Source organism: Chiloscyllium punctatum, chromosome 29, assembly GCF_047496795.1.
Source record: "Chiloscyllium punctatum isolate Juve2018m chromosome 29, sChiPun1.3, whole genome shotgun sequence".
Taxonomy (NCBI): Eukaryota; Metazoa; Chordata; class Chondrichthyes; order Orectolobiformes; family Hemiscylliidae; genus Chiloscyllium; species Chiloscyllium punctatum.
In genome coordinates, this window is record NC_092767.1 from 79181127 (window position 1) to 79205931 (window position 24805).

At 43.6% G+C, this 24805-nt stretch overlaps 1 protein-coding gene across 3 annotated transcripts in view; it reads left to right on the plus strand.

Moving 5' to 3' along the window:
- The window catches only part of LOC140454651 (leucine-rich repeat and fibronectin type III domain-containing protein 1-like protein), a 238908-nt gene that overhangs the window by 104491 nt on the left and 109612 nt on the right, over window positions 1-24805 (plus strand). Inside the window, exon 1 of one of the 3 annotated variants that reach the window (XM_072549569.1) lies at window positions 3793-3849. The exons of the other annotated variants lie outside the window; for them this stretch is intronic. The gene's annotated coding sequence lies outside the window, so the exon portion shown is untranslated. Of the gene's footprint in view, window positions 1-3792; window positions 3850-24805 lie in introns of those variants that run through there. 3 annotated transcript variants of the gene reach the window in all.

The window sequence follows — 24805 nt, forward strand, 5'->3', positions numbered from 1 at the left end:
GAGTAAAATAAAAGAGTTATTGTCCTGTTATAAAAGGTACTGTAGTGGATCATTTATAAGACAGGTTGGGCAAGGACTGTCTGACTTGGCTTACCATACCCATCAGTCCCTGGATTCAGTCACAGTCCAAGGATCTGTAACCTTTATTGTTACTCTTGTCTTCTGTGGGCCAACTCTGGCACTAGAGCCATCAGTAATATGCCAAGGACGTGGCATTAGTCATGAGAAATCCTTTTTGCTGTGAAGAGTAAGTCTTGCTTCCTGTAGGCATCGCAGCACAGCTCACACTGTCATATCACCTTCCGTTTGAGTGGATCCATGCACCAGGAGTCCACTCTGGGGAGCTGTGCTCAAATCTCGCCATGGTAGATGGTGGAATTTGGATTTAGGAAAAATAACTGGAATTAAGACTGGAATGATGACCATGAAATCTTGTCAATTCTGCAGGATAAGTCGCATCTGATTCCCTTTGTGAGGGGAATCTATACTCCTTACTCAGTCTTGTCTCTGCATGACTCCAGACCCACAGCAATGGATTGAATCTTAACTGACCTCTGGGCAATTAAGATTGGGCATTAAATGACAGCCAATGACACCTACATCCCATGAATGAATTTTAAAACATTTCCAAACCACTATCTGCGTTAAACTCCAGAATCCTTACACATGCCACATATTGAGACTTAGTGATTCCCAGGTGGCTGTGGGAATATTGTACTTTCCCAATGAGGCCCTAGCGCGTTTCCTCTGTCCACCTGGGGCTCACCTACCATGTGGCATTCCTAGACACCTGGAAATCACTGACCCAAGGTTGTCCCGAGTGGAGGAGGAGCACTCGGGAAGGTGCCAAGCACTTTGAGACTTGCCATCAGGGAAAAAAATGGAAGCCAGGTGAAAACAGTGAAAGGAGTGTGCTACCAAACCAATGCCCCACCCACCCCTTCATGTGACTACCACCTGCCCCGAGGGTAACAGAACCTGCAGTAGCTGTATCAGCCTGTACTTCTCCTGAGAGTGGGAGAGAGTCAATGATTAAGACCTAACCCCTTACACTACAAGATCCTCATGGTATATTACATATTGTATATTTGTGCTGATCCAAGAAGTGTGTTTGAGAATCATTTCCACTCTTTGACCCTTGGTAGTTCTGCACACAGCTGCTTTGAGGGTCAATGACACTCGATCTGAGGCCCTTTTGGGCAATTAGAACATGAACTTTCGGTCTTTAGTAAAATTACTCAAATGTAAAGTGAAATTCTCCCTTCTTATGAGGTGTCTCTGGCTCACTGATCCACCTCTCCATAGCTTGGGGCTATTAATCCAATCCTGGGTCAGATCCATGGATTTGATCATCAGTCATCACATGTAGCAGACTCGCAGAAAACTAGCAGTGATGCTGTATTATTTATAATCCTCATCTTTAATATCAAACCATGTCCTCTCCCTTTGAAGTTAGATGACAGCCCCCTCAGGACTTGACACAAAATGTTAAATAAAATTCAAGAAGGTTACATTTGAGAATATTCAAGGTTGCATGATTATTAAATTCATCAAATGCTCTGATGGTTTCTCAATACTTAAATCCATTAAAAAGCTGATATTTATTTGCAAGAAATAATAGGATTTAGATGTTTAATAACAGCGTCGCTTCCAGTACAATTAATTCATTGCTGACTCAAGTCACTGTGATTCCCATTATTACAAAAGGATTCGGTACACATGGACTCATTACCTTCAAACTCATGAAACTTTTCCAATTAAACTTGTACAACAGGGAGACCCAGGGTTCAAGTACATAACTCTTTGAAATTCACATCACATGTGGACAGGGTGTTTGAGAAGGTATATAGAACACCAGTCTTCGTTGCTCAGATCTTTGAGTATTGGAGTTGGGGCGTCATGTTGAGGTTGTACAGGACGTTGGTGAGACCTCTTCTGCAGTACTGTGTGCAGTTCTGGTCACCCTGTTATTATTAAGATGGAGAGGATTGAGAAAAGATTTATCAAGATGTTGCCAGGAATGGAAGGTTTGAATCAACTAGGTAAAAACAATGACTGCAGATGCTGGAAACCAGAGTGGTGCTGGAAAAGCACAGCAGTTCAGGCAGCATCCGAAGAGCAGTAAAATCGACGTTTCGGGCAAAAGCCCTTCATCAGGAATACAGGCAGAGAGCCTGAAGGGTGGAGAGATAAATGAGAGGAGGGTGGGGGTGGGGAAAAAGTAGCATTGAGTACAATAGGTGAGTGGGGGAGGGGATGAAGGTGATAGGTTAGGGGAGAGGGTGGTTTGAGCTATAAGGAAAGGTTGGATAGATTGGGATTTATTTCCACTGGAGCCTAGGAGGTTAATTGGTCACCTTCCAGAGGTTTATAAAATCATGAGGACTACAGATAAGGTGAATGGCAGCTGTCTTTTCCCTAGAGTGGAGGATTTCAATACTCAGGAGGAAACATTTTAAGGTGAGAGGAGAAAGATTTTTAAAAAGGTATGAGGGGTAACTTTTTTACACAGAGAGTGTTGAGCATGTGGAATGAACTCCCAGAGAAAGTGGTGGATGCAGGTATAGTTACAATGTTTCAAAGACATTTGGATGAAAAAAATGTTTGCGGAGATATGGGCCAAATGCAGGCAGGTGAGACTAGTTTAGTTTGGGTTCATGGTCAGCATGGATTGGTTGGGCCAAAGGGTCTGTCTCCATACTGTATGATTCTATGACTCTATATTTCATCAGACTCACCAAAATGGCATTGGACATTGTACCAAATATTATTAAGGAAGCATTGCATTACGCATTGCTAAGACACAAAGTCAAAGCTTTTTATTTTGACTTTTCAGGACACGAATGCAAGAAAACCAAACTCAGAAAGCAAGCAGCAATTTCTACAGGATGAAAAGATTGTTCTGATTGGTTGAGCCATATTGGATTGGTGATGCTGTAATGGCAGTTGGAGTAGCTGATTATACTCAGACCAGGCAGGCAGGCTCTGATTGGTCAGGCTGTTGCCACGGGAAACACATCAAGGATTGGCAGTTCGCATGAAATTTTCGTCAGTAAAAAAGGCACAAGGCCTGCTCAAATTTCTTTTTCCAACAAAGAACCAGCTCCTGTCAGGGGGAGACAATGTCCTACGAGTATTATCGTTAGAGACCCAGGTTCTGGGTTCAAATCCTGCCATAGCAATTAATTTCTGGAATTAAGAATATAATGATGACCATGAAAAGTCATCAGGAAAAGTTTTTCTGATTCACAAATGTCAGTTAGTGAAGGAAATCTGCTGTCCTGACCTGGCCTAGCCTGTATGTGACTGAAATAACTCCGCAGAGGCCAGTATCCCATCACCAGGTCCCCTGCTATCTACATGGGGAGAGTCCCTAAACCTGACCCAGCTCCCTCAGAGCCAGCTCTCAGAGTGAACAGAACCTCTGACCCTCCTATTTAAATCTGTCAGCCAGGGCTCCCTGATTGGACCAGGTTAACACCTCCAATCAGGGAACTCAGATTCTATCACGTCCACCTGAATGATGTCATTACAGACACTACAGTGACTCCAATCCCCCAGCAATGACCCTTACCTGCCTTCTGGGCAATTAGGGGTGGGCAAAAATACTGGCCTATGCCAGGAATGAATAAAAAGGGAAAAATGTGTTTACATAAAGCTTATAGCACATGCAAATGAAATCCTCTGCTAACCTGACTGCTAATCTTAAATTGGTTTCTGGTGTAATTATTAACATAGTCAAGGTTATTTGGTACGTGTTGTCCGGAAGTGGAATTTGATCAAATTGCATAAGGTGTTCTAAGGATTGCAGGGCACTGCACAATCGGCAAAGTGCCCAATTTGGACAATGTAAGTGTTTTTTGATACAGTCTTCTAATAATTGATCTATTCAGCCTAGAGCCCTGGCATCACACTGTCACCAAAACTAATGTTTCACATTACTCTTTGGGACGGCAGGTGAACAATTTCTGACTGAATTGTAGCTTCCTGTCCGTAAAGTTAAATGTATGAGTGTTGACTGTAAGTTAGCAGTGTGACACCCCTTAAAATCTGACATGGGGGATTCTGAGTTATTGGCCAAACCCCAGTGGAATAACATTGGGTGGGATGGGAGCAGGTCAGCGTAAATTCCCAAGTCTTGCAAAACCTGTGATTGAAAATTCCGGGATAAGTGGTGACAAAGAAAGCAGCTTGTGTATCTTTCATAACCTCGGGAACTCACAAACTGCTTTACAGCCAGTGAGATTATTTTCTGAAGGGTGGTCATTGTTATAGTCAAAAGAAGTTAGCAACTGATCTGTGTAAAACAAGGTCTCACAAAGAGCCAAGAGGATCAGATAATCCGTTTCTTCAGTGAATGGGGGCGAGGGAGAAAATAGTGGCCACTTTGGAACTTTATTATAACTTGTTAATATTCACTAGGCAAGAGAGCCGCTGTTTAATTTTATTTATTGAAACTTGCACACTATGTTACATTATAAGGGCAGCAAATATAAGTACTATAGAAGCAGCATTTATTATTGATGGTAATAACTGTAATTTTGTGAAATTTACTCTTTAAATTCTGCCGCAGATTTGTTTCCGCAGTCCTTGAAAGATTAATTGCTGCACTCTGTGCTTTCTCTCTATAATCAGGTTGAAGTTGTATAATGCTGAGATTCCAAGTCTCTACGCACAGGCCACAGGAGAGATAGAAACTCCAGCTTACCCTGAATAATGGCCACTTTGTATCTGGCTCCAATCCATTCTCTGCATCTCTGCTTTGTGCCTTTCAAATAGTTAATCTTCTTTTACTTCAGAAAGCCATCGATACATTCACATTTAGCCACTGCACTTGTCAAATCTACCGTGAAATAGCAGTAGCAGAAACAAGGAGTAAGCCAATCCTTCCAGGCTCGGGAATCTGATTATTTTTGCTGCATTTGCATTTACCGTGAGAGCTGTGTTGGTAACTGCCTCCACTGCACTGTGTCAGTCACTTAAAAGAACAGGCTCCATCTCAGGGATTGCATGGGGTCACTCGTGAACTCAGACAGGGGTTGGTTGGAACATAGACCTCTGCTGCAGATTCCTTGTGGGTGGGAGAGTCCAGAACTAGAGGAGCATAGGTTTAAGGTGAGAGGGGAAAGATTTAAAAGGCAACTTTTTCACGTAGAGGGTGGTGCGTGTTTGAGCTGCCAGAGGAAGTGGTGGAGGCTGGTACAATTACAGCATTTAAAAGACATCTGGATGGGTATATGAATAGGAAGGATTTAGAGGGATATGGGCCAAATGCTGGCTAATGGGACTCACTTAATTTAGAATATCTGGTCAGCATGGAGGAGTTAGACTGAACAGTCTGTTTCATTGCTGTACGTTTCTATGGCACTACCTATGACACAGGAACAGGCCCTTCAACCCACAATGTGCTGAACCTGGCGCCAAATTAAAGGAATCCCTTCTGCCTGCCCTTGGTCCTTATCCCTCCATTTCTTGCATATTCATGAACTTATGTAAAGGTCTCTTAAATGTCCCTGTCGTGTCTGCCTCCACCACCATCCCTGTTCGAGACTGCTACCTCTCTCTGTGTAAGAAAGTTGTTTTTCTTATCTCCTTTGATCTTACCCCCTTTCACCTGAACTGCATGCCCCCTAGTTTTAGACATCTCACCTTGGTTAGCTTGGATGGCTGGTTAATGATGCGTAGTGATGCCAACAGTGTGGGTTCAACCTCTGCACTATCTTAGATTACAAGAAGGACTCTCCATCCCAACCTGTAACCTCACTTGAGGTGTGCTGACCCTCAGGTCAAACCCCTACAGATCTATAACAACTTTATTAATATTAGGGGCCAACTTTAACTTTTTAAAATGTTTTTCAAGGATTGTGGCCATCACTGGCTGGGCTAATATTTATTGTCCAGTCCCTACTAGAGAAGGCGCAAAGCCTTCTTGGGAAATAAGGCAGGACAGGTGGCTGAGGTGTCAGTGGGGGAGCACTTTGGGGTCAGCGATCATAATTTTATTCGTTTTAAAACAGTGATGGAAAAGGATAGACCAGATCTAAAAGTTGAAGTTCTAAATCGGAGAAAGGCCAATTTTGACGGTATTAGGCAAGAACTTTCGAAAGCCGATTGGAGGCAGATATTTGCAGGTAAAGGGACGGCTGGAAAATGGGAAGCCTTCAGAAATGAGGTAACAAGAATCCAGAGAAAGTATATTCCTGTCAGGGTGAAAGGGAAGGCTGTGGTAGGTATAGGGAATGCTGGATGACTAAAGAAATTGAGGGTTAAGAAAAAGAAGCAAGCATATGTCAGGTATAGACAGGATAGATTGAGTGAATCCTTAGAAGAGTATAAAGAAAGTAGGAGTATACTTAAGAGGGAAATCAGGAGGGCAAAATGGGGACATGAGATAGCTTTGGCAAATAGAATTAAGGAGAATCCAAAGGGGTTTTACAAATATATTAAGGACAAAAGGGTAACTAGGGACAGAATAGGGCCCCTCAAAGATCTGCAAGGCAGTCTTTGTGTGGAGCCACAGAAAATGGGGGAGATACTAAATGAATAGTTTGCATCAGTATTTACTGTGGAAAAGGATATGGAAGATATAGACTGTAGGGAAATAGATGGTGACATCTTGCAAATGTCCAGATTACAGAGGAGGACAAAAAGTAGAGGGCCCAGCACTGATCCTTGTGGCACTCCATTGGTCACAGGCCTCCAGTCTGAAAAACAACCCTCCACCACCACTGGATGTCTTGAAACGGTTAAAAGTCGATAAATCCCCAGGACCTGATCAGGTGTACCCTAGAACTCTGTGGGAAGCTTTGGAAGTGATTGCTGGGCCTCTTGCTGAGATATTTGTATCATCGATAGTCACAGGTGAGGTGCCGGAAGACTGGAGGTTGGCAAACGTGGTGCCACTGTTTAAGAAGGGTGGTAAAGACAAGCCAGGAACTATAGACCAGTGAGCCTGACCTCGGTGGTGGGCAAGTTGTTGGAGGGAATCCTGAGGGACAGGATGTACATGTATTTGGAAAGGCAAGGACTGATTCGGGATAGTCAACATGGCTTTGTGCGTGGGAAATCATGTCTCACAAACTTGTTTGAGTTTTTTGAAGAAGGAACCAAGAAGATTGATAAGGGCAGAGCAGTAAATATGATCTGTATGGACTTCAGTAAGGCATTCGGCAAGGTTCCCCATGGGAGACTGATTAGCAAGGTTAAATCTCATGGAATACAGGGAGAACTAGCCATTTGGATACAGAACTGGCTCAAAGTTAGAAGACAAAGGATGGTGGTGGAGGGTTGTTTTTCAGACTGGAGGCCTGTGACCAGTGGAGTGCCACAAGGATCGGTGCTGGGCCCTCTACTTTTTGTCATTTACATAAATGATTTGGGTGCGAGCATAAGAGGAACAGTTAGTAAGTTTGCAGATGAGACCAAAATTGGAGGTGTAGTGGACAGCGAAGAGGGTTACCTCTTCGTCGTTCGAAATACTATCGTTTTTGTAGTAATGAGCACCAGCTCCTTGACATGGGAGGGCTATCCATCTATCAACTTCTGTTGATCTCCAGTTTCCATAGTTAGTATGACTAAACTCTTCCAACTCCTCATCGCTGTCTTCTCCGATAGTACCATTTTCTCCCAATTGTCGATTAATATTCGGGTTCCAAATCACTTCCAACTTTTTTAATTTGCTCAATTTATGCATCTTCTCCGCTACACTTTCACCCTCAAAATGAAATGAGGCATGTAAAATTTCATCTGAGGATCTGTGGAGCATCCCGGATTTTCTCATGATTGAAATTGGGATGAAGGTCGCCAATCTATTTAAAGCAAGGCCTCCGTCACGATATCTAGCATATAATACGCCATCCGTGATCGACTGCGGAAGGTGGAATATTTCTTTTGCGGCATTCTTAATTATGTTATCTAATTTGCTCAGATAGTTAATTCAGGATTCTGATAATATTAAATAATAATGCAATCTAGGTATAAAATAGGTTTTTAAAAGCTCTAATCTTTGCCAAGGTTTTAGGAGAGATGTTTTTAAATTACTAATCCAATTTTCTACATCTAACAGGATCTGGACCAGATGGGCCAATGGGCTGAGAAGTGGCAGATGGCATTTAATTCAGATAAATGTGAGGTGCTGTATTTTGGGAAAGCAAATCTTAGCAGGACTTATACACTTAATGATAAGGTCCTAGGGAGTGTTGCTGAACAAAGAGACCTTGGAGTGCAGGTTCATAGCTCCTTGAAAGTGGAGTCGCAGGTAGACAGGATAGTGAAGAAGGCGTTTGGTATGCTTTCCTTTATTGATCAGAGTATTGAATACAGGAGTTGGGAGGTCATGTTGCGGCTGTACAGGACATTGGTTAGGCCACTGTTGGAATATTGCGTGCAATTCTGGTCTCCTTCCTATTGGAAAGATGTTGTGAAACTTGAAAAGGTTCAGAAAAGATTTACAAGGATGTTGCCAGGTTTGGAGGATTTGAGCTACAGGGAGAGGCTGAACAGGCTGGAGCTGTTTTCCCTGGAGCGTCGGAGACTGAGGGGTGACCTTATAGAGGTTTACAAAATTATGAGGGGCATGGATAGGATAAATAGGATAAATTTCCCTGGGGTCGGGGAGTCCAGTGCTAGAGGGCATAAGCTTAGGGTGAGAGGGGAAAGATATAAAAGAGACCTAATGGGCAACTTTTTCACACAGAGGGTGGTACGTGTATGGAATGAGCTGCCAGAGGATGTGGTGGAGGCTGGTACAATCACAACATTTAAGAGGCATTTGGATGGGTATATGAATAGGAAGCATTTGGAGGGATATGGACCAGGTGCTGGCTGGTGGGGCTAGATTGGGTTGGGATATCTGGTCGGCATGGACAGGTTGGACCCAAGGGTCTGTTTCCATGCTGTACATCTCTATGACTCTATGACTCCAATTAGTCAGAGGGCATTTAGGAGTTAAGAGTCAACTGCATTTTGGTGGGTCTGGAATCACTTATAGGCCAGACCAGGAGAAAGTGAGGACTGCAGATGCTGGAGATCAGAGTTGAGAGTGGGTTACTGGAAAAGCACAGCAGGTCAGGCAGCATCTGAGGAGCAGGAAAATCTATGTTTTGGGCATAAGCCCTTTATCATGAAGACCAAGTAAGGATGGAAAATTTCCTTTACAAATAAAAACAGAAATTGCCGAAAAAGCTCAGCAGGTCTGGCAGCCTCTGTGGAGAGAAATCAGAGTTAACGTTTCGGGTCGAGTGACCCTTCCTCAGAAGTCAGATCTCCTTTGCTGAAGCACATTGGTGACCCAGATAGGTTTCCAGACATTCAACAATGCTCACTGGTCTGGCATAGAAACATCCGAAACAGAGGAGGCCACTCAGCCCTTCGAGCCTGCTCCCCCATTCAATAAAATTGTGGCTGATCTGATTTTAAAAGAAACATGAATGATCTATTCACGATGGGCAAAGAATTTTCATTTATTTTATTTTTCAGGAGCCATTTATGGTCTACTTATTGTATGGTTTTCATTTTCCTTCGGTAACTCCTTCCCTGATCCTGCACTGTTGGAGAATATTGAGTCAAATGGTTCAATTGGTCACAGAGTCAAAGAGTCATAGAGATGTACAGCATGCAAACAGACCCCTCGGTCCAACCCGCCCATGCCGACCAGATATCCCAACCCAATCTAGTCCCACCAGCCAGCACCTGGTCCATATCCCTCCAAACCCTTCCTATTCATATACCCATCCAAATGCCTCTTAAAATTTGCAATTGTACTAGCCTCCACCACTTCCTCTAGCAGCTCATTCCATACACATATCACTCTTTGTGTGAAAAAGTTGCACCTTAGGTCTCTTTTATATCTTTCCCCTCTCACTCTAAACCTATGCCCTCTAGTCTGGACTCCCCGACCCCAGGGAAAAGACTTTGCCTATGTACCCTATCCATGCCCCTCATAATTTTATAAACCTCTATAAGGTCATCCCTCAGCCTCCAACACTCCAGGGAAAACAGCCCCAGCCGGTTCAGCCTCTCCGTGTAGCTCAGATCCTCCAACCTATAGTTTCACAAAGACCTCTCTATTTTAACAATTCATGCCTTTCCCATTACCTGCTCAAATTGGATACTAGATTTTTTTTGATTTATACATGAGCATCCCCAATCCCTTTATGCTGCAGTTTTCTGCAGTCCTCCACTATTTCAATAATATTCAGTTCCTCTGTTCTTCCTGCCAAAGTGCAACGTTTTTTTGCTCACTTACTTAATCTGTCTCTATCACTCTGTAGACTCTTTGTATCATCTTTATCACTAGCTTTCCAATCTACATGATGTGTCATCCTCAAACGTGCCCATAGTACCTTCATTTCCTTATCTGTGTCACTAACATAGATTGTAAACAATTGTGGCTCCTGCACTGATCCCTGTGGCACTCCACAGCTAAGAGTCAACCGTGTCACTGATTTCACACATAGGCCAGACCAGGTAAGGATGGCAGTTTCCTTCCTGAAAAACTGGCCAGAGGCTTGTATCCCATCACCAAGTCACCCTTTATTTGCACGTGCTCAGTACAGCGGCTGTGCCCAGCCAGCTCAGTGTCAGTCCCTGAACAGAGGAGATTCTAAATCCCCTGCTTATACATTTTTTTGTACACCACGTGCTATCAGTGTAATGATGCTAGAAGCACTAAATCACAGTAGAAAGAGTGACACAACATAAAACCCGAATGGAACTCTGACAGAGCAGCAGCCCAGTGCCGGAAGATTCCAGGAAAAAAATACGAGCCAGTGGCAAATACAATTGCCTGGCCTTTCTTTCCATCGAGGGACGCACCCCACACAGGCACAGTAAAACAGCAAATTCTCACTGAATGCACACTATTGGGGCTTTGGGGTGGTACAGCAGAGTAATTCAGTTACTCTTAAAAGGAGGCCCACCATGATCTGTGACTCCAGATGAAGCCACTGGTTATTATGCAGTGGCTGTTCCACCTCAGTCTCCAGTAAACCCTGTCCTGTTGATCCTTGATCAGCCTCTCAGGGAGTTGCCAGACGATAGCTTTCAAATGAACCACTTTCTCATTGAGGATTCCCTGGTTATATTGGTCAGCCAACGCTTCCTAATTGATACAGGAACCCCAATCAAGGATTCATAGTCTATGAAATCCATCTGGTTCCAATCACTACACATCCCGAAAGGACATTAGTGAACCAAATGGCCTTTTTCAACAATGGATTCATGGTCATCATTAGATTCTTAATTCCAGATTTTTATTGAATTCAAATTCCACCATTTGCTGGATTTGTTCCAGGGTTCCCAGAACATTTCCTGGCTTCACAGTCCAGCGATAATACCACCAGGCCATCCCCTCTCCTGCTAGTGATGATTATTGTGTTCACTCCCTCTCCTTTGGCCCTTGATTATTTAGCAATTTTGAAATGTTCTTAGTGTCTTCTCCTGTGAAGGATGATGCAAAGTATTTTCTCAGTTTCTCTGCCACTTCCTGGTTCTCCTTTATTATTTCCCAGACTCTTTCTCTAAGGAGAGTTTGTTCACTTTGACCTCTCTCTTCATTTTTATATATTTAAAAATGCTGTCCACCTTGATATTACTTGCTGGTTTACTCTCAATAGTTTGTTTTTTTCCTTGTTAGTTTGTTTTTTTCCATTGGTTTTTATAACTTGCCCAATCCTTCGTCTTACCGCCAATCCTTGTCATATTGTATGTGTCTCTTCCAATTTGATACTATCATTAATTTTCTTGGTGAATCAGAGTTAATTTATCAGCTTCCTAAAATCCTTCTTCCTCACTGAAATATATCTTCACTCAGAAAAAAAACCATCTGTCATTGTTCCTGAACTGTGTTTGAGTTTAAGTCATAATGTGGGCGGCACAGTGGTTAGCACTGCTGCCTCACAGCGCCAGAGACCCGGGTTCCATTCCCACCTCAGGCGACTCTCTGTGTGGAGTTTGCACGTTCTCCCCGTGTCTGCATGGGTTTCTTCTAGGTGCTCCAGTTTCCTCCCACAGTCCAAAAATGTGCAGGTCAGGGTGAATTGCCTGTGGTGTTGGGTGAGGGGGTGGATGTGGGAGTATGGGTCTGGGTGGTATACGCTTTGGCAGGTTGGTGGGAACTTGTTGGGCTGAAGGGCCTGTTTCCACACTGTAAGTAATCTAATCTAATATCCCGATGAACTGCAGCCAGTCCTGACCTTACGCCTGAGGAATTAGCTGTATTTAAGTTTGACACAGTTGTTACTGACTCAAGTTTCTCCCTCTCAAGCTGAATGCTAAGTTTTATCATGATTATTATTTCCTTGAGAATCCTTTACTCTGGGATCATTTATTAAAACTGCTACATTACATATTAATAGTTCCAAAAAAGCTGGATCCCTGGTTATATCGAGAGTATGTTGTTCAAGTAAACTGTCCTGAGTACACCCTGTTACTTCATTTGCCTTTGTCACTTGAAGTTTTTCCAATCTACATGAAAAATTAAAATCACCCATGATTATAATACTATCCTTTTCATTTTCCCTCTTTCTGTCCTGATTTATCCTCTGTTCTACAGTATAAATCCAAAGAGAATTGTGATGGGGCAAGAACATATTTAAGAGATTTCCTCCTGTCTGAAAGCAAAAGATAAGACTAATTCTAATCTATGCAAAGAATAGGAAATGAGATGAGGCACCAAGTTTATTACAAAATGTGTCGTATGGTAGGCTGGATTGTCTAATTAAAACAATGCAACTCTGTTCCTGAAGCTCCAATTTAAGTTAAGGTTAGGGTTAGTGTTAGAGTTAGTATTAGGGTTAGGGTGAGAGTTTAGGGTTAGGGTTAGAGTTAGAATTAGTATTAGGGTTAGGGTGATAGGGTTAGGGTTAGTGTTGGAGTTAGTATTAGGGTTAGGGTGAGAGTTTAGGGTTAGGGTTAGAGTTAGAATTTGTGTTAGGGTTAGGGTTAGAGTTAGGATTAGGGTTAGGTTTAGATTGGGGTTAGAGTTAGTGTTAGTGTTAGTGTTAGGGTTAGGGTTAGAGTTAGGGTTAGGTTTACGGTTAGAGCTAGTGTTAGAGTTAGTATTAGGGTTAGGGTTAGTGTTAGGGTTAGTGTTCGGGTTAGGGCTAGAGTTAGGGTTAGGGCTAGGGTTAGTGTTAGGGTTAGCATTAGGATTAGAGTTAGTGTTAGGGTTAGGGTGAGAGTTAGGTTTAGGTTTAGGCTTAGAAATAGTGTTAGGGTTAGGTTTAGGTTTAGAGTTGGGGTTAGAGTTAGTTTTTGTGTTAGAGTTAGGGTTAGGGTTAGAGTTAGGGTTAAGGTTAGGGTAACAGATCAAGGATAGTGATGTCATCATAAGAGTAAAATGGCAAATTAATACAATAGACCACCAGAAGCTTGAAGTCTGCTGGGAAGGCTTCCTCACCCAGTCTACGTTTGGTTTCCTCAACATAGACCACATTATTGAGCAGAATTACGAGCTCAGCATCTAGCATGAAGATGCCCAGCTCAATGCCCTACTCTGGGGAATGCCAATTACCAACCAGACTGTTGGTGATATGAATCATTGATCACAAACATAGGAAAATTCAACCAGCTCTCGAGAGTAATTATGCTCTTTTGATGTTTGGAGAGTGATTTCTCAACAGGCTCCCACATTACAGACATCACTTTGCTGATCCATCCTAGCCCTAGTATGAGAATAGAATCTCAAAGCTAAGCCTCTCCAAAGGGATAAAATTAGCTGCATGGATGATGATGAATTTATAATAGGTCAAGATATTGCTGTCGCTTCTGTATGAGTCTTAGTCACCTCTTGCCTCACTGAAGGAGGCTTATCCTCTGAATAGTTTGGTGCAATAATTTCAATTTGGTGCTGTTTTACATTTCAAGGTAAACAATTCATTTTAAAGCAGGCACTGAGAATTTTTGAAACCTTTTTGTTTTTATTTTACATTCTAATGACTTGGGACCTAGAATGTCTTTCAGATTGTATTAGGTCCCCTGATTTCAATGCTAGTTCCTAACCTCTAAATATGAAGCCTTTTAGATTCTGATAATTGACCAAATTGAGTTTAAGAAGATAACTCTGAGCATGAATTTGAGAGACACATGCCTAATGCTTCATAGAATCATACAGGCATGGAAACCGACCCTTCGGTCCAACCAGCCCATACTGACCATAATCTCAAACTAAACTAGTCCCACCTGCCTTGGCCCATAATCCTGCAAACATTTCTTATTCATGTACTTATCTAAATTGATACACCAGCATCAACTTGTATTCAGAGTCAAAGAGTCATAGAGACGTACAGCATGGAAACAGACCCTTCAGTCTAACCCGTCCATGCCGACCAGATATCCTAACCTAATCTAATCCCATTTGCCAGCACTTGGCCCATATCCCTCCAAACCCTTCCTATTCATATACCCATCCAGATGCCTTTTAGATGTTGTGATTGTACCAGCCTCCACCACTTCCTCTGGCAGCTCATTCCATACACGCACCACCCTCTGTGTGGAAATGTTGCCCCGTAGGTCCCTTTTATATCTTTCCCCTCTCACCCTAAACCTATGTCCTCTAGTTCTGGATTCCCCCACCCCAGCGAAAAGACTTTGTCTATTTATCCTATCCATGCCCCTCATGATTTTATAAACCTCTGTAAGGTCACTCCTCAGCCTCCGATGCTCCAGGGAAAACAGCCCCAGCCTGTTCAACCTCTCCCTATAGCTCAAATCCTCCAACCCTGGTAACTTACGTCTTTAAGGTGATACATTCTTTTCTCTAGATTTCAAAGAAGGAGGCAATCTCAGTTAAGCACTATGACTTCTCAAGGAGATGGACAGGGGAGACGCAGGTGCAGTGTTTTGCCTCCCGTGGTTGGGGAATCCAAACTCAGGGGGCTAATTTTGAAACTAAGGGAGATCACACATAAGTTCGAGGTGAGGAGAAAAGATTTGACTCAGCGGGTTGTGAATTTTTGGAATTTTCTATTGCAGTGGGCTGGGGAAGCTCAGTGTGTTGAAGGTAGAGGTTGATGGATTTCTGATTCCCAGAGGGGTACAGGGTTAGAGGGGATGGAATGGGGAAAAGGTGTTGAAGTGTTTGATGAGCCATGATTATATTGAATGGTGGGGCATGCTCGATGGGCTGAATGGACCATTCTTGTTCCAATGAAACTTTCCAAAATCTCACTGGTTTGCTATAAAACATTAAAATCTGCACCCCTGAGAAATAAGGAGTAGAAATAAGGACTGGACTGGGGTGTACAGCAAGGCTGAGAGGGTTGCTGTTTTACTGGGAACCAATAGTCAACATGACCCCAGCAACTGGACTTTAAGGGTAATCCCTTGGTTACAAAGTACGATGGGATGTCATAAGGATAAGTTAGTATGTTGACCCAATGGAAGTTCATGCTGTATTCTTTGATACACCATATAATGAACTTACAATCCCGTTGTGTGAGGTATTGCCTGGTCACTGCTAGCTCATCAGCAAGATCACACCACTGTGAGCTAAGGCCCATTCAGCCCACTCAGTCAGACACTAGAGTTTTCCACAGAACAAGGCCAGGAAACCAGGTGAAATTCAGATGTGAACAGGATTAGAATTAGTTCTGACATAGCATCTGCGTGGTGTGGAAAGGGACCATTCGGCCCATCGAGTTTCACCAACCCTACAATGAGCATCCCACACAAACGCAGCCCCTGAATAACCTCTCCCATAACCCGACATTCCCCACCTAGCCTGCACATCCTTATACACTACAGACAATTTCCCATGGCCATCTACCCTAACCTGCACATCTTTGGTGTGTGCGAACCTGGAGGAAACCCATACAGACATGGGAAGAATGTGCAAACTCCATACAGACAGTAGCCTGAGGGTGGAATTGAATCCAGTTCCCTCTTGGGGGAGCAGTGCTAACTACTGAGCCAACATGTCATCAATCTCCACACTCTCTATCTCAGCTCAGACATGATGTTAGACTGGGAGTGGACAAAGTCAGAAGTCGCACAACACCAGGTTATAGTCCAACTGGTTTATTTGAAATCACAAGCTTTCTGATTGTGGTGAAATGAGTTTGTGATTTCAAATAAATATGTAGAACTATAATCTGGTGATGTGTGACTCTGACTCTTATCAGGCAGGCGGCATTGCGACTGGGAGCTCAGTGCATAGATGTAACTAGAATCTCTGAAACAGCACCCAGCATGAGTCAAAGCCTTTAGCTGAGGAAGAACAAGTAAAGAATAGACAATTTGACTTGTGTAATGGAGAGAAACCAGCACTCCAAGGGTTAAAGGAATGTTTGTTCAGAGACAATAGGCAACAGACAACAATAATCTCCCAAATCTTAGTCTCTAAAAGTGCAGTGGAGATAATTCTCATTGTTCTCACTTGACATTTGCTGGAAATTCTAATTATCTTTGATTGAAATTCATGAGACTCTAAGAATTCCCACCAATTTGAGAACATAGTAGAGACAATCATCTCGATAATTCAGGATCAGAGATGGTCAGTGATACTTGGCCACTCCATCTATGCTATTTCCCTCTGGGAATAACCTTTCAAAATAAAAATACAATCAGGGAGAAAAAACCAATGAAGATTTTCCAATGAGTTAGAAGATGCAGGATTTATGTGGAATGGAGTCTCACCATGCGAATTTCATCATTCAGTCTTTTGGGAAGTCAGGAAGGGAGTTGAAAGTGGTATTCAGAAGTCACATTACCACTGTAGTACTGACGTTAATTTATCGAATGGCATCTTTTATCATCACAGTGCTGACACTGATGTATAGAATGTTACAAACTCCTGGCTGAGGTAGGCCTGGAGCAGGTCGATGTTTGGGAGCTCGGCTGATGAAGATGAACTCTATTTAAATACTTCCTTTTTATCCTTTTGTACCTCAACATGGCACAGGATTGTGACGAGAGAACCTTTTTTACTGTATGTCCCTAGATATATGTGTCAATCTATCATTCATTCATTCGAACACATGAATTAGGCCAATCAGCCCATGCCATCATTCCTGCTCTCCCCAAGATAGATGATTGGTGGTGAGTTTAACCTGAGGGTCATCACTAGTCAGGCAAGGGGCACTAGTGTAGGGATTGAACCCACAGTGTTGGCATCATGCTGTATTGCAAATCAGCTATGCAGCCAACTGAGCTAACCACCCCACCATCCAACATGTTCGTGGGTGATGTGATTATTCCACATTCCCATCTAATACCTTGTTTATCAACAATCCAGCTCCCACAGCCTCAAAATGTTCAAATGTTTGAGGAATTCCCTTCCTCAGGGCATTGTGGGTCAGCCTACAGCACATGGACTGCAGAGGTTCAAGAAGTCAGCTAAACCCCACCTTCTCAATGGGAAACTAGGCACATGTTGGGCCCAGCAAGATAATAAAATAACCCTTTACTACTCCCAATCTCTACCTTCATTGCTCAGACCTTTGAGGATAGGAGTTGGGGTGTTCTGGTTGCCCAGTTACAGGAAGGATATTATTAAGCTGGAAAGGGTTCAGAAGAGATTTACCAGGATGTTGCCAGGAATGGAAAGCTTGAGTCATAAAGACAGGCTGTGTTAGCTAGGAATGTTTTCCCTGGAGCGTAAGAAGTTGAGAGGTAATCTTATAGAGGTTTATAAAATTATGAGGGGCATAGATAAGGTGAACAGCAGGTGTCCTTTCCTAGGGTAGGGGATTTCAGGATGAGGGGCATATTTTTAAGGCGAGAGGAGAAATATTTGAGGAAGAGACATGAGAGGAGACCTTTTTACACAGAGAGTGAAATGATCTTCCTGAGGATGTGGTGGATGTGGGTACAGTTATAACATTTGAATGGCATTTGGATAAGGACATGAATAGGAAAGGTTTGAAGGGATATGGGCCAGGAGTAGGCAAGTGGGACTAGTTTAGTTTGAGGCTATGGACAGCATGGACTGGTTGGGCCGAAGAGTCTGTTTATGTGCTGCTTGACTCTATGACTCTAAATGGATGACCCCTGAGGTTTAATTGGTGAACCCTTGCTTTATATTGTCCACAATCTTCTCCCCATCATACCCGCTACCCCTGTCAAGATGCGTCAGGATCTTGTGTTTTTCCATCAAGCCAGCTCTTTCTGTTCCAAACTCTAGTGGATGCAAGTAAAGCCAATCTAACGTTTCCACAGCCCGTCCGTTGCAGCCCAGAGCGAGGCCTTTCTGCCCATTATTCCCATGCTGGTTCCTTGCAATTCATCTCATTCCCTCACTCATAACCGACAGGCTGACAAACGCTTGTTTCTCAAGTTCAATTATAATTCCCTCCGGCAAATTAGTATTAACTCTGCTTCCACCTCACACGCCTTGCTGCTGAAAAAGGAAACGTTTCTCTCTATCTCCCCTCTGGCTCTTTGTGCCAATTAACTTTAACTTTGTCCTCTGGTTACCAATCTCCCTGGTGGTTGAAATCGTTTCTCCTGACCTGCTCTATTGAAACAGCCAGAATTCTCATTACCCTGAGACTTGCTTTAACCTTCTCCACTGTCTACCCGACTGAGTTCCCTCGTTGTTGCTGAACAATGAAATCCAGAGGGTTTTCGCTCATTTGCCGGTTATATTTTCCACACCTTTGGGATGTGGATCCCACTGGTGAGGCCAGTATTTATTGTCCATCCTTCAGGAGGCGGTGGTGAGCTATCATCCTGAACCACGGTGAATGATGTTGGGAGACTCACTGTGCTGTTAGGAAGTTATAGCATTCCTACCCTGCCACACTGAAACTGCCAAGTACAGATATTATTGTTAAACCAACATTCTGTAATTGCTCCCGTGAAATCCATGCCATTAGTTGCTGTCCAACATCCAAGAAACACATCTCATTAACTAACCGACTTTCAACAATCTGCTTTGGTTTGAAAAACTACAAATGTATATTTGCAATAATGGAGCAGTTTAAAATGCCTCAAAGTCATATATCCTGCGTTGAGAATGATCAGTCAATAACGAGGCACTAAATTGCTTTGTTTGAAAGAACAATTAAGAGAGTGTTTTGCTGCTCACCAGGTTCACTCTCTCCTGTGTTCAGGAAGAGTTTGAACCACGTTCCTGACACTGTATTCGCTCAAAGGCAGTGACCTGTTCTTAAAGCCCATGTTGCTCCAGCGTGAAATAGCAAGTGACCAGATTGCTACCGAGCTCTGTCTTTCCAGAGGCAGATGGACAGGGTGCAGGTCACACATTCACAGGGCAGGGGCTCCTCAGCAATGGGAATCACAGAGATTTCAATCCTGAACAATTCAAGCTGAGAGCCTGGCACCCCACAGCAGCTAGTACAATATTACACTATAGGAGCAGAGAGAGGCCATTCAGCCCGTCGAGTTATTGGATCCTCAGTGACTTGATGTCAGCTCAAGCCAGCTGTGGTGTTTGACAAGCACAGCCTGTAAAAAGACTAGTTTAACATTTATTAATAGCCAGTGGTAATTGTTATTTATTACTGTTGTGATGCACGATGTGGTCAAATAACCTGGGGTAATATTTGCTGTCTAATCGAATGGATGAATACTGGGCATGTGACTGAGGGGTCCAATGGGTTGCTTGCATTACAGAAACATATGTTAAACAGAAGGGTAGCATGGAGCTCTGCTACCTCACAGCGTCAGGGACCCGGGTTCACTTCCAGCCTTGGGTAACTGTCTGTGTTTATGCAGTCTCCCCGTGTCTGCGTTTCCTCCCATACTCCAAAGATGTGCAGGTTACGGTGTATTGGTCATGATGTCCAGGGATGTGTAGCCATGGGAAATACAGGGTTATAGGATAGGGAGGGTAGGTGTGGGTGGAATGCTCTTCGGAGGCTTGGTGTGGACTTGATGGGGCAAATGGTCTGCTCCATGCTGTGGGGGTTCTATGAATCTACAGCCAGAACCTGCAGTGGAAGGGAAGAAACATAAAGGGGTTTTGGGAGGCAATGAGACTATAAGGCTGAGGAAACATAGGCCATTCAGCCCATCGAATCTGCTCCATCATTCAATGAGATCAAAGCTGATGTGATCATTCTCAGCTCCACTTTCCTGCCTTTTCCCCATAACCCCCCATTCCCTTCCTGATTAAACATCTCTCTCTCTCTCAGCCTTCAATATTCTCAATGACTCATCCTCGACAGCTCTCCATGGTCAGGAATTCCCATCCTCGACAGCTCACTGTAGTCAGGAATTCCCATCCTTGGCAGCTTTCCGCAGTCAGGAATTCCCATCCTCGACAGCTCACTGAGGTCAGGAATTCCCATCCTCGACAGCTCACTGTGGTCAGGAATTCCCATCCTTGGCAGCTTTCCGCGGTCAGGAATTCCCATCCTCGACAGCTCACTGTGGTCAGGAATTCTCATCCTCGACAGCGCTCCGCGGTCAGGAATTCCCATCCTTGGCAGCTCTCCACGGTCAGGAATTCCCATCCTTGACAGCTCACTGTGGTCAGGAATTCCCATCCTCGACAGCTCTCCGCGGTCAGGAATTCCCATCCTTGGCAGCTCTCCTGGTCAGGAATTCCCATCCTTGACAGCTCTCCGCGGTCAGGAATTCCCATCCTCGACAGCTCTCCGCGGTCAGGAATTCCCATCCTTGGCAGCTCTCCGCGGTCAGGAATTCCCATCCTCGACAGCTCACTGTGGTCAGGAATTCCCATCCTTGGCAGCTCTCCTGGTCAGGAATTCCCATCCTCGGCAGCTCTCCGTGGTCAGGAATTCCCCAGAATCACTCCCTTTGGAAAGAGTAATGCCATTCTCATCTCTGTCTTCATTGAGCATTCCCTTACAAACGCAAATGTGGTTGTTTCAGAAATGGCCTTTTGAAATTGGATTGCTTGGATTGGATAACAATTCCGTTATCTCATTTCATGACTATGAGATGGCAGAGGGGTGATTGAATGAAGTTTGATTCTTTTTCAGATTGCAATGTTCCTGCACCTATAACAAAAGGTGCCCTTACTTTGGGTCATGCTGAGCTGTGGGTCTGTGAGCTGGGGCAGACTGCGGAGCAGTTTTGGTGGATGTATCTGAGTTTGCAGGTTCTCTTGTAGCTGTGGAGCCTGAACCTTGTTCCAAACGGATCAACAGCTTCCAATCCCAGCTCAGTCCTCATCAGCTGACATTATCCGAACATAAGTAAGGGGCACACGGACAGCTGAGATCCCCAGCGTAGGACATTGATTCTATCAGGGCCCCTCCATAGATTGCAAATGGTTGCTGGTGGCCACATTTAATGGTGCTTTGGGAACACACGCTCGGGTTCTTTCATTCCTGGGATGTGGGCATTGCTGGTTGGGCCCAACCCACATCCTTGGTCAATTACCCAACTAACTCTCACCTCCTGAGAATCACCCACCAGCCCAGCTGCCAAACTGCAGCCAGTCATACAAGAGAAGGCCACTCGGCCCTTCAAGTCTGCTCCCCCATTCAATAACATCATGGCTGATCTGATTTTAACCTCAACCTGCATACTGCCAGGAATCTTCAATCCCTTTGGTCATCGAGAATCTATCTATCCATCCCCAGCTTACAAATAGTTGAGGCTTCTACATTCATAGCCTTTTGAGGAAAGATTCATGATCCTTATGATTCTCAACTCCGTTTTAAATGGGATCCCACTTATTCTTAAACAGTGACAGTTAGTTGTAGATTCTCCCACGAGACAAAACTTCATTTCCACAATTTCATGGTCAGGACCCCTCAGGATCTTGTATGTTTCAGTGAATTCTCCTTTGACCCTTCTAAACTCCAGGGGACACAGGCTTAGCCTATGTCGCCCTTCCTCATAAGACAATCCAGGTGTTGGCCTAGTAAGTAGTCCTTTTCGGTTGGGATCTGATTGAGTTTAAATAACATTGGTCTCTGAAGTGAGTGCACTGAGCCAGGAAATCTCTGGAATGTTCTGGGCAGCAGAGGGTGTGGAGAGCAGGAGTTGGGATAGAGTTGGGTCTATTGATGCTCAGATGTGGGCACAATGGCTGCAGAGTGTTCAGGTTGGCTATTTGCAAGGTCTTCTGGGAGCTAATCCCAGTGTTTTCTTAACTATTAATTCCTCTCGCCAGACCCCTCCCACCCACATATGTCCACTCATGCTCATTCACCTATCACCATGACACCATTTCACTCCAGCGCCAATTTAGGATCAATTCAAATAAAGTAAGATAAAGTCTTTCTCTTGTTGGGCTTCCATGAATATTTACATTTCACTGAAATCAATTAACCACTAACAAAAAGTCAATAAAAAGATTTAAAAATTAATATTCATAAACCCACATCAAGGACAGTTAATCCTTCAATATTCTCTTCAAACTGTCAATCAAAGCAAGAATTGAAAGTCTGTCTTTCACCAATGCTGTGATAAGTTGCAAGAACGGTGGTTCAGTAGCTAGCACTACTGCCTCACAGCACGAGGGTCCCAGGTTCAATTCCAGCCTTGGGTGACTGTCTGTGTGGAATTTGCTTATTCTCCCTGTGTCTGTGTGGGTTACCTCCCACACTCCAAAGGTGTGCAGTTTTAGGTAAATTGGCCATGCTAAATTGCCCATAATGTTAGGTGCATTAGTCAGAGGGAAATGGGTCAGGGTGGGTTACTCTTCAGAGGGTTGGGGTGGACTGGTTGGACCAAAGGGCCTGTTTCCACGTGGTAGGGAATCTAATCTAATCGAATCTAAAGAAAAGTGATAATGCTATGATGATAGCACTTTCGGTTATGACAACAAAGAGCTATTGAAACTACTAGAACAGCGTTCTTTTCAACTAATTCATCATAGAATCTCTACAGTGTGGAAGTAGGCCATTTGGACCAACAAGTCCACACCGACCCTCTTAATGTATCCGACCTAGACGCATTACCCGTACACAATTGGTTTCCTTGTCTCTTGACTAATACACCTAACCTATGCATCTCTGAACACTGGGCAATTTAGCATGGCCAATTCACCTAACCTGGACACGATTGGACTGTAGGAGGAAACCCGGAGCAAACCCGTGCAGACATGGGGAGATTATGCAAACACCACACAGACGGTCACCCAAGGCTGAAATCGAACTCGGGTCCCTGGTGCTGTGAGGCAACATTGCCAACCACTGAGCCACGATGCTACCCATAACTCCTGGACGTAAGAAGCAGTTTCTTAAATTTAAGTCCAGCAATTTAAACAAACTGGCAGATTGAGAGTGATTCTAAATTTCTTGATCCATCAAAAGCTGCTCTGAAAACTTGTAACTCACCCGCTATGAAAAAAGGCACGTCACCAGTGAAACCAGTATCTGAGCTCAGCATGGTGTTTATCTGACCTTACTGCATCTGTATAACTCACACCCCATTCTCTGCTCCTCTCCAGGGAGAATTGTTTCTGCTGTCTCTGAGCTCCTTCAAGTACATTTGTGATTGTGAGAACTAGGCCGTCCCTCCCTCCCCTGCAGATCTTTCAGACACACAGCCTTCATGTGAAAATGTCCTTCCTGTGATCTGTTGTATGCGTTCTCCTTGCTGCTCACTCTCCGGTGGGAGGTTTCAGCTGACGACAAAGGTGTTCCTTAAACAGATTTCTTCTTTCCTTCTCTGATCTCCCTTGAAAATAAAGTAAGGCATTTTAAAAATCTCATATCGTCAACTCACTTTGAGAAATAAATATGAACCCAGCTTCTTTTAAACCTGTCAATCAACACCAAGCCATTTGTCTCCTTATTTAGTCACCAAACCAGTTTCAGTAAAATCTGTGCAGTGGACTGGTGCATCTCTGTTTAATTTGTCATTCAAAATTTTTGCACAGAATGATATTGGGGATTCCAGACTGTGGAATACTGGAGTCCACTCCTTGATTAGGAAAGTGCAAGTTGACTATAACATGAGGTATGGTCTGTTCATGAGGGTCAACTGATTAATGAGAAGCTGCGAGCAGTATTAATGTGAGGAATTGCCATGCTAATTATGTAGCATTGTCATTCTGCTGCAGTCCTCAGGCGATCTGCCGTGGGGTATTGTATATTTCACATCGATATCTCATTTCCACATTTTTAAACAAGGCAGGGACTATTTAGCATCTCATAGTAGCATATAGATAAGTCCCTTCAGTTCGATCTAAAAGCAGGGTTTACATCTTGATGTGATATCGCTGCAGACGGTTCATTTCATCCATTCTGAATGTTGAGTCTTCCCTGAGAGAATGATGGAGAAGTTGGGAATTAAATATTTTTCGTGTCTAGTGTCCTTACAGCTCGAGGGCAGCAGCAACTTCTCTGCTGACTCTAATAATACACCTTAATCCTTGCTGTATCAATGTCATATTTCCTTTTCAAACTTCAGCCAAACTATGACTGAAATGAGTTTCTGTGTTTAACTGCCAATTAGTGTCAGGTTATGTGGAGTTTGCTTATAATGTTAATAAACAGCATTGAGGTTACATCAAAATCTTTGAAATATTTGTATTATCTGAACTTGAGCATTTAAATACTGTACAGCAAGAGCTTGGGTATCTTTACATAATAAAGTATGCCAGGCCCTCACTGGAGTGCCCTCAAACAACATTTGACTCTAAGACCCTTCGGGAGTTGCAGTGAAATTGCAATGAGTCAAATTGAGATGTTACAAAACTCCAGTTGTGTTGTTGTGTCAGTTGTTCCTTCAGGAGGATAATGTCTGTGATAAACTGAAGTCCTGCACCAGTAACTCTGCAATAGTGGAAGCATAAAATGCTGGAAGTCACAGTGGGTCAGGCAGCATCCATGGGATGTAATCTAATTCTGCAATAGTGGCACCCAGGCAAGTGAGAGTCACTCTGAGTTTCTGTAGAGAAGCTTCTCAATGTGCTCCA